The sequence below is a fragment of the Sardina pilchardus genome, chromosome 1, assembly GCF_963854185.1.
Source record: "Sardina pilchardus chromosome 1, fSarPil1.1, whole genome shotgun sequence".
Lineage (NCBI taxonomy): Eukaryota > Metazoa > Chordata > Actinopteri > Clupeiformes > Clupeidae > Sardina > Sardina pilchardus.
The window spans coordinates 31,794,575-31,804,927 of NC_084994.1; the positions used below are offsets into that span (position 1 = coordinate 31,794,575).

At 47.7% G+C, this 10,353-nt stretch overlaps 1 pseudogene; it reads right to left on the minus strand.

Annotated features, from left to right (window-relative positions):
• Window positions 1–3,142: 3,142 nt before the first annotated feature.
• Window positions 3,143–10,353, minus strand: part of LOC134078157 (cAMP-specific 3',5'-cyclic phosphodiesterase 4B-like) — a 29,539-nt pseudogene continuing 22,328 nt past the window's right edge.

A 10,353-nucleotide genomic window follows, 5' to 3' on the forward strand; every position in this document is an offset into this window, starting at 1 on the left:
GGGGGGGGGGTGTTGTTTCTTGGCAGATTATTGCAGACTTAGTCTTATGCACTGGTATCCATAGAAACAAATGAGAAGTCCTATTGAAACATCATCAGGTCTTTGTGCAGTAGTCTAGACAGTGACGTTGCCATGGAGTTGCTTAAAGGTGCACTAAGTAATTTTGTTGCCAAAAATGCTTCTGGATTTACAATAGAGATGATCTAATCTAAAGGCATAGCACAGATGCTTCTGGATTTACAATAGAGATGATCTAATCTAAAGGCATAGCACAGAAACAGGTGTGTGCACACGTATTCTTTTGAACAAGTACAGTATTTGTGTACATTTAAATGACCAAGAATGTATTACAAAAATACATTGGGAAGGATGATTATTATTCTAGGTCACAAAGTATGTCCATATTTCACTAAGTACCAAAAAAACACTTACTGCACCTTCAATGCATATCTGTGTATGATGTAGGCCACTTACAGTACACACAGAGGCAACAATCCCTGTTGATGGACACCCACTGATTATGAAACCATGATTGCCCAATGACTCCCGTACTGTACAACCAGACAGTGCGTTTGAGCCATAGTACGCCCCCATCTGTTCATCTGATGGAACAGCTACTTCCAGGATACCGTCAGAGAGGTACGCTTCTGTTTTAGTTTAGTTTATTGTGTCAATTGTTGTTGAAACTGCCTTATTGGAAGGAGAGGATATTCCTTAACACAAAATTGCTGTTGGCTGTTTTCAATATGAACATTTTCAGTTGTTGTTTGTCAAGGTTTGCGACGCAAGGTATTAATAATATAATGTAAATTATCCTTTTTTTACTATTTCTGTGCTAAATAAATGTGTTTCTTCTAAATAAATGTATGTGTTATTCAATCACTATTGAAAGGCCAAGCCCTTGTTCTTGCGTACCCTTCAACTCCACAGACCTTAACACACTTTGTGTGTAACTAAAAAATAAAATCCTTCAGATATTGTGCATCAATAGAGATTTTATATCCTCTGTCATCCTTCACCAGTCATAGATTACAAAACTGAAGGATGGTCAATTTATTTAGTTCATTTCTTGTGGTCTTTGTGTGTCGTTGCTGCTGAAAGGGCTTCCATTGCTCTGCTGGTGGTGAACCACTGATGCGATTTTAGATACAGTAACCACATTAACATTGAGAGACGACTGCATAACACATGCTCTTGATCACAAACGTTATGGTCACTCGGGCTGTTTAGAGGCAAAACCTGTGGCTTTCCACTGTTACCTAATCTGAAACATAAACAATAATAATAATAGTTATAATAATATTATGTATTTTTTTAATGTAAAAAATATTACAAATCTATAAATGTGACTATCTGTATGAACTATAATCATTTCTCAACTATTAGCCGCGGCTTACACACTGATTTTGCAAAATGTCTTCAGCTATGAGATTAATACACAGAGGCAGTTATGAGTATAAGGGTATGGTATAGTTTTGTTTCTTTTAACTTCAACATAAAACAGTGTCTTGCGGCTAAGACATGAAGTTATTGTAAGCGGAAATCCAGCTGGTTTCATTTGCAAGTGAGTTGGGACTGCAACTGAAACAAGACCTGCCGAAGATCTGTGAAGGCTTTGGTGGTTGCCAAATTTTTAAGGCCAGTGCGACGTGACAAGAAAAAAAAAAAAAAATAGAACTCCATTATTTTAACGGACCAAAGCCCACTAGAAATGTCTGCCGCGCAGCAGCCGCACGAGTTTAGAAAACTGTTCTAAAACCCTGCGTGTGAAGCCCACACCGCTGAACGCCGTGTCCGGTGGGCGCCGGCCTTTATTCTGATCTTTGAAGCCTTTAATGGCCAGCACCAAATCATGATCCTCAAGGTTATTAGTGTTAATAAGACTAATAACACTAATTAACAGTAACACTAATATTGACACTAATAACACTAATAACCTCAGGGTTATTACAGTCATTTCCCACATACTGTATAAGCCGCATTGTGTATAAGCCGCAGGACAGTGTTTTGTGCAAGTTAAAATAAACAAAACCATATTGATGCCATATTAACTGTCCTGGTGTATTAACCCCATAGCTGAAGAAATTTTCCAAAATCAATGTATACTGTAAGCCACGGCTAATAGTAGGGAAATTACGGGTAGTGTTATGCAAGTTACAGGTCTCATGTGTGTACTATGGACACTGCATTGATGAGACCAATGTCACGCCATTTTATCTCAATTACAATGCAGCAATACAGCAAGCATGGTACTGTATTTTAATACAATAAGGACTTGCTACAGCAGTTGCCCAACGCTAGTTCTGAGGGAACATCAACAAGAATGCAAATCAATGTAAATAACCCAATTTTATAGACCAATCAAAATTGTATTTACTGAAGACTCAATGCTAACCGGGAGTTAAAATACCCTCCTCCAGCAAATCAATTTATTTTTCTACTTTAGATTGTAGATGTAAGATTGTATGCTAATTTGAAGCATCTCTCCGCTCAAGATGTCCTGTTGTACTCCTATTTGAGAAGTGTTTAGAAACCCTGCTATTTCTTTTAAGACATTGATTTTGTATCTTTTCAACCAGATGAGAGAAAGTGAAAACAAAACAACCACTGCAACAGTAGATTCACAAGAACCTTCTCCCTCTTACACCTTTTTAAGAGTCCGTTTTAAATCTGGGGAATGATGTCCCCTACCACAGCGGTCTATGAATAATCAAAATTGTATTTACTATTTAGACTCAATGCTAACTGGGAGTTAAAATACCCTCCTCCGGCAAATCAATTTCTTTTTCTACTTTAGATTGTAGATGTAAGATGTGTGTGACACATCTCTCCACTAAAGAAGTTTGTTTGGAAACCCAGCTATTTTTTTTTTTAAGACATTGGATTTTTAATTTCTACCAGACGAGAGAAAGTGAAAACAAAACAGCCACTGTAAATTAAAACGGTCGGATAAGAACCTTCTCTCTCTTCAGGCTTTTAAATCTGGGGAACGACGTCATTACTACAGTGGTCTATGAACAGGCGCTTTTGAATCAAGTCATTTTTATTAGTATAATATCGTCCTTGTTTTGACGAATAAAATACATGGACGTTATACACAGGGAACAAACACTGGGCACCGTCAGTGCCAACGAATCAAAACTCAGACTGGGAAACAAGACGGGGAGGCGGGAGGGAGACAGGAACCCTCCGTTCCCACAATGCATTGCTTCAGAACGGCCTGTGAGGCCAGATGGGAGCGTCTCTTTACTCCGCGCGTGGGAAGGAGTGTCTTTGTGTGTGTTTTCCTTTTGTTTTCCTTTCCGACAAAAATGGAAGAAAATAAAAGTGTGTGTGTGTGTGCGTTTGTCCCGTTGCAGGGGCGTTTAGTCCAATATCAGTCTTTAGTCCTGTAGTCTGAATATACACACTATAAACACACACTCACACACTCTTCCTCATACACACGCATACATACATACACACACATACATATATATTATATATAGACACATACACATACATACACTCACAGTCATACGTACATAAACACACTCATACACACACACACATACAGAGAAACACACACACACACACACACACACACGCACACACGCACACACACACACAACTGTGTGTGCCAGTGGTTCAAGTGCAGGGATTGTTAGTTTGATACAGTTTTTTTGCATGCGTGATTGGGCGCGTCAGTGTTACATGTCCCAAGTGCTACAAAAGCCACGGTCCAGGTGGGGTTCCCCTGTGGTGCCGAACAGACCTCTGGCAGTGGTCGATATACAGATGCTCGGTGAAGACTTCTCTCCTACTGCTGTCCAGAACATCGTCCTCTGGAACCGTCTCCGAATTGAGTCGCTTTGATGCCCGCTTCTTCTGCTTTTCTTCCCTTCCTCTCTATCCCTTCTTTTTCTATGGTCTTTCTATTGATTCTTTGTTTTTCTTTCTTTTTTTTCCTCTTCTTGTCCAGAACCTCTTCTCTCTTTAACTGTCTGAATTGAGTTGATTTTGACACCCCTTCTTCTATCTTTTCATCCACCCTTCTTTTTCAGCTCTTCGTCTATTGATTCTTTCTTTCTTTCTTTCTTTCTTTCCTATCCCTCTTCTCTTTCCCTCTGTCTCTTCCCATCTCCCTCTTCCCTCCCTCCATACTGATTCCTCCTCTCCAAAGGCTCGGGCCGTAGGGACTGGTGGACTGCTCTGTAGCCGTTGCCTACCAGCAGGCTGCGAGGGTTGGCTCTGGTCTGGACATGTCCGATGCTGTGGTCAGTCCTGTATGATCATCAGCCCCCCGGGGAGCAAGGGACAGATTCAGGACTCGGGATTTTGTTTTCGCTTCGTTTTGTTCTATTTGTAAAGTCTCGTATAAAAGAATGGAGGAACATGTCATATACAGTCTGCCTGTGTCTCCTTTAACACATTTATTTATTGTGTTTTTTTTTTTGTTAAAAATCAGTCTTCTTCTCCCATTATTCTGTCTGTCCTACAGACATCTTCTTTCTACTCCTTTCCTCCACTCATCCTCTCATCCCTCCTTTCTTCCACTCCTCTCTCATCACTCCTTTCTTTCACTCATCCTCTCATCACTCCTTTCTTCCACTCATCCTCTCATCACTCCTTTCTTCCACTCATCCTCTCTCATCGCTCCTTTCTTCCACTCGTCCTCTCATCACTATTTTCTTCCACTCATCCTCTCTCATCGCTCCTTTCTTCCACTCGTTCTCTCATCACTCCTTTCTTCTACTCGTCCTCTGCATCCTGTTCTCCTTCGTTCTCTCCATTCTCTTCTCCTCTATCCGCTTGGTTCTCCTCCTCCTCCTCTTCCTCATGCTGTTCTTCTGCTTCTTCCTCCTTCTCCTCCATTTCTTCCTTCTCCTCCGTCTCTCCCTCGTTCTCCTGCTCCTCCTCTGTAGCCTCTTCCTGCTCTTCCTCCCCTTTCTCCTCCTCCTCACCATCCCCCTCTCCCCCATTCCCCTCTTTCTCCTCCTCTCCCCCATTCCCCTCTTCCTCATCCCCCTCTTCATCTTTGACCTCCTCATTCTCCTCCTCTCCCTCATTCCCCTCTTCATCTTTGACCTCCTCCTCTCCGTCATCCCCCTCTCCGTCTTTAACCTCCTCCTCCTTCTCCTCCTCCTCCTCCTCCTCCTCCTTCTCCTCCTCCTCTCCCTCCCCTCCTTCCATGTCACAGTGGTTCTCCTCTGGTTCTCCCTCCTCCATTTGGTTCTGATCTGCTTCTGCCTCCTCCTCCTCCTCTTCCTCCTCCTCTTCCTCCTCCTCTGTGTGGTTCTCCTCCATATGATTATGGTCCACGTGGTTCTGCTCTTCCTCCTCCTCCTCCTCTCCGTCTCCATAGCAACCGCCACGGTTGCAGTTGGGGTCCTGCCGCTCTACCCCATTGCCGTTCTGCTCCTCCTCTTCCTCCTCCTCCTCCTCCTCCTCGTCCTCTTCCTCCTCGTCCCCACCGCTCTCGTTGTGGTTCCGGTTGTTCTGGTGCCCGGCGCCCGCGTTCGCCGCCGCCGTCGTCGCCGTCCCGGCGTCCTCCTCACCCAGCGTGAGCTCGAACTGGAAGCGGTCGGCGGCGTGCAGGCCCCCGTGCTGGTTGCGGTCGAGCGGCGGCGAGGGGCTCTGCGGCATGGTGCTCTGGTACCAGTCGCGGTTCTCCTCCAGCGTGTCCAGGATGCCCTGGGCGTCCGGGTGCACCAGGTCACCCCACGTCTCCCACAGAGGGTGCACGATGTAGTCAATGAAGCCCACCTGGGTGGAGAGAGGGGGAGGGAGAGGGAGAGGGGGGGGGAGAGAAAGGGAGGGAGGGAGAGAGGGAGAGGGAGAGGGAGGGAGGGAGAGAGAGAGGGAGGTTGAGGGAGGGAGGTTGAGGGAGGGAGAGAGGGAGGAGAGGGAGGGAGAGGGGGGGAGGGAGGGAGAGAGAGGGAGGGAGAGGGGAGGGGGGAAGGAGGGAGGGAGAGGGGGGTAGAGGGAGGGAGGGAGGGAGAGAGAAAGGGAGGGGGGAGGGAGAGGGAGGGAGGAAAGAGAGAGGGAGAGAGGGGGAGGGAGAGGGGGGGAGGGAGGGAGAGAGGGGGAGGGAGAGAGGGGGAGGGAGAGAGGGAGAGGGAGGGAGGAAGAGAGGGAGAGGGGGAGGGAGAGAGAGAGGGAGGTAAAGGGAGGGAGGGAGAGAGAAAGGGAGGGAGAGGGAGGGGAAGGAGGGAGGGAGAGGGGGGTAGAGGGAGGGAGGGAGGGAGAGAGAAAAAGGAGGGAGGGAGGGAGGGGTAGGGACAGAGAGGGAGGGAGGGAAAGAGAAAGCAAAACAATGTACATTATACTTTAACCAAAACCACACCAGAGGGTTGTTCCCTACCTGGCTCTTCTCTATTGAGGCGATATTGTGTGTGTGTGTGTGTGTGTGTGTGTGTGTGTGTGTGTGTGTGTGTGCAGTACCTGGCTCTTCTCTATGGAGGCGATATGTGTGTGTGTGTGTGTGTGTGTGTGTGTGTGTGTGTGTGTGTGCAGTACCTGGCTCTTCTCTATGGAGGCGGTGTGTGTGTGTGTGTGTGTGTGTGTGTGTGTGTGCAGCACCTGGCTCTTCTCTATGGGAGGCTGTGTGGTGTGTGTGTGTGTGTGTGTGTGTGTGTGTGAGTGCAGTACCTGGCTCTTCTCTATGGAGGCGGTGTGTGTGTGTGTGTGTGTGTGTGTGTGAGTGCAGTACCTGGCTCTTCTCTATGGAGGCGGTGTGTGTGTGTGTGTGTGTGTGTGTGTGTGTGTGTGTGTGTGTGTGCAGTACCTGGCTCTTCTCTATGGAGGCGGTGTGGGTGTGTGTGTGTGTGTGTGCAGTACCTGGCTCTTCTCTATGGAGGCGTGTGTGTGTGTGTGTGTGTGTGTGTGTGCAGTACCTGGCTCTTCTCTATGGAGGCGGTGTGTGTGTGTGTGTGTGTGTGTGAGCAGTACCTGGCTCTTCTCTATGGAGGCGGTGTGTGTGTGTGTGTGTGTGTGTGTGTGTGTGTGCAGTACCTGGCTCTTCTCTATGGAGGCGGTGTGCTTGTCACACATGGCGCTGATCTCCATGCCCTTCTCGCGCTCCTTGTCCCCCTGCCTGAAGAACTCCTCCATGATGCGCTCCGTCCACTGCCGGTACACCGCCAGGGACTTGGTGGGGTTGCTCAGTCCGCACAGTGCACCATGTTCCTCAGCACCTGAGCAGAGAGACGTCACACACACACACACACACACACACACAGACAGACAGACAGACAGACAGACAGACAGACAGACAGACAGACAGACAGACAGACAGACACATACAGACAAACAAACAAACACATAAACACACATGCACGAATCAAGGATATGTTTTTGATGACACGAACTGAATCGTATCTGTATAAAAATGCTGTGAGATTGCAGGTAACAGTCACACACACACACACACACACACACACACACACACACACACACTCACACACACACACACCTGTACCTGGATGCGGTCAGTGTAGTGGTCCAGGAGCAGAACTCCTGAGCTGGTGACCTTCTTCGTCTCCACCATGGTCTTCAGGTCCGCTAGCAGAGTCATGTGCTTGGACATGTCAGTGGCCAACACCTAGCGAGAGAGAGAAACAGAGAGAGAGAGAGAGAAAGAGACATAGGAAAGAAGAAAGAGAAAGAATAAAGAAGATAGGAAGAGAGAAGAACTAGTGAAAACTAGAACTAGTGAAAACAAGAACTAGTGAAAACAAGAACTTGTGAAAACCAGAACTTGTGAAAACAAGAGCTTGTGTTCCTGTTCAACACAACCCTGAGGGCAAAGATATTCGCTTCACGTCCTGCTCAACAGTGCTCTCTAGCTGCTGTTCTAAAATCACTGTGAGCCTCGTGGAGCTTATTGCGTTACACCATCATCAGAACAGCAAGGTGCTGGGGTCAGATACCTTCAGTATACTCTTCTTAGAAGTTAAGACGTTGAGAAGTTAATAACTTTTTTTATTGATTAAAACAAAAAAGTTATTTAAGTTCTACTAGAAATAGCCGGTACCAACATCGAGTAGAGTTGAATTGAGCAATGGAAAAGCCCCTTTAGTCTCTCCCCTCCTCTCCTCCTCTGTGTCTCTATCAGCCTCTCCCCTCCTCTCCTCCTCTGTGTCTCTATCAGCCTCTCCTCTCCTCTCTCCTCTGTGTCTCTATCAGCCTCTCCCCTCCTCTCCTCCTCTGTGTTGTCTATCGGCCTCTCCTCTCCTCTCCTCCTCTGTGTCTCTATCAGCCTCTCCCTCCTCTCCTCTGTGTCTCTATCAGCCTCTCCTCTCCTCTCCTCCTGTGTCTCTATCAGCCTCTCCTCTCCTCCCTCCTCTGTGTCTCTATCAGCCTCTCCCCTCCTCTCCTCCTCTGTGTCTCTATCAGCCTCTCCCCTCCTCTCCTCCTCTGTGTCTCTATCAGCCTCTCCCCTCCTCTCCTCCTCTGTGTCTCTATCAGCCTCTCCCTCTCCTCTCCTCATCTGTGTCTCTATCAGCCTCTCCCCTCTCCTCTCCTCCTCTGTCTCTATCCGCCTCTCCCCTCTCCTCTTCTGTCTCTATCCGCCTCTCCCCTCCTCTCCTCCTCTGTGTCTCTATCAGCCTCTCCCCTCCTCTTCTCTTCTGTGTCTCTATCTGTCTCTCCCCTCCTCTCCTCTTCTGTGTCTCTATCTGTCTCTCCCCTCCTCTCCTCTCCTCCTCTGTGTCCCTATCTGTCTCTCTCCTCTCCTCTCCTCCTCCATGTCTCTATCTATCTATCCTCTCCCCTCTATGTCTCTCATTCAATTCAATTCAATAAAGCTTTATTGGCATGAAAGTTTCATGAACATTATTGTCAAAGCTCAATTACATGCACACGTAAGAGGTTAAATAGAATAAATAAATGTTTAACAGAATTGTGGCATTAACGTATAAGAGGGCATACAAGTAGACATAGAGGACAAAAAAGTGAAACAACAATTCTATTAATAGTAACAAATCTCTCTCTCTCTGTCTGTTTGTCTCTCTCTCTCTCTCTCTCTGCTGATGGCGTCTGGACGTGTGTGTGTGTGGACGGACGCGTCCCCCGTCTCGTGTCTCACCATGTCGATGACGTGCTTGCGCAGGCGCTGGCGCTTGGTGAGGCTCTGGAAGATCTCTCCTCTCCTCCATGTCTCTATCTGTCTCTCCTCTCCTCCTCTGTGTCTCTATCTGTCTCTCCTCTCCTCTCCTCTCCTCCTCTGTGTCTCTATCTGTCTCTCCTCTCCTCCTCCATGTCTCTATCTGTCTCTCCTCTCCTCCTCTGTGTCTCTATCTGTCTCTCCTCTCCTCCACGTCTCTGTCTATCTCTCCTCTCCCCTCTCTCTCTCTCTCTCTCTCTCTCTCTGGCCGTGTGTGTGTGCATCAGGCGCGTCTCGTGTCTCACCATGTCGATGACGTGCTTGCGCAGGGTCTGGCGCTGGCGCTTGGTGAGGCTCTGGAAGATGTCACAGTTCTCCTGGTGCAGCAGCTTGAAGCCCACGGCCCAAGTGGTGGTTCTCCAGCACAGACTCATCATTATACATCAGAGCCAGCTCCGAGTCTGGGAGAGAGAGAGGGAGGGATAGAGAGGGGGTAGAGAGGGGTAGAGAGGGGGGGTACAGAGAGAGAGAGAGAGAGAGAGAGAGAGAGAGAGAGAGAGAGAGGGGGGGGGGGTAGAGAGAGAGGGAGGGGGGGAGTACAGAGAGAGAGAGAGAGAGAGAGAGAGGGGGGGATAGAGAGAGAAAGGGAGAGATAGGGAGGGGGTAGAGAGAGAGAGAGGGGAGAGAAAGGGAGAGAGGGGGGGTAGAGAGAGAGAGAGAGAGAAATGGCGTGGGGGGAGCGAGGAAGAGTGGGGGGGAGGGAGGAGAAGGGAAGGGAGGAGAGAGAGGGTAGGAAAAAGGAAAAAGAGAGCGAGAGGAAGGAAGGGGAAAGAGAGAGAGAGAGAAAGACAGAAAGGGAGAGGAGGCGTGAGGGAGGGAGAGAAGGGAGAAGGGAAGAGAGAGAGAGAGAGAGAGAGACAAAGAGAAAAGACAGTGAAAGAGAAGGGGGTGAGGAAGAGTGAGGAGGGGGAGAAGGAGGAGAAGGGAAGGGAGGAGGGAGACAGGGAAGGGATGGAGAGAGAGAGGATAGGAAAAAGAAAGAGAGAGCGAGAGGAAGGAAAGGGGGAAGATAGATTTAACACTCCTTTATTAAACCACTGTCATAATCTCTTACAAAGTCACATTAATATACCACACCAATGTGGAAAAACCCTGCACTGCTAGGCTTCCATCCTCCTATCAGCTAAAAAAAAAGAGAGAGGAAGGGGGATCTTACTCTACTTTCTATAATCAGCTGTGCTTTTGAAATACAATGTTATGTTAATCCT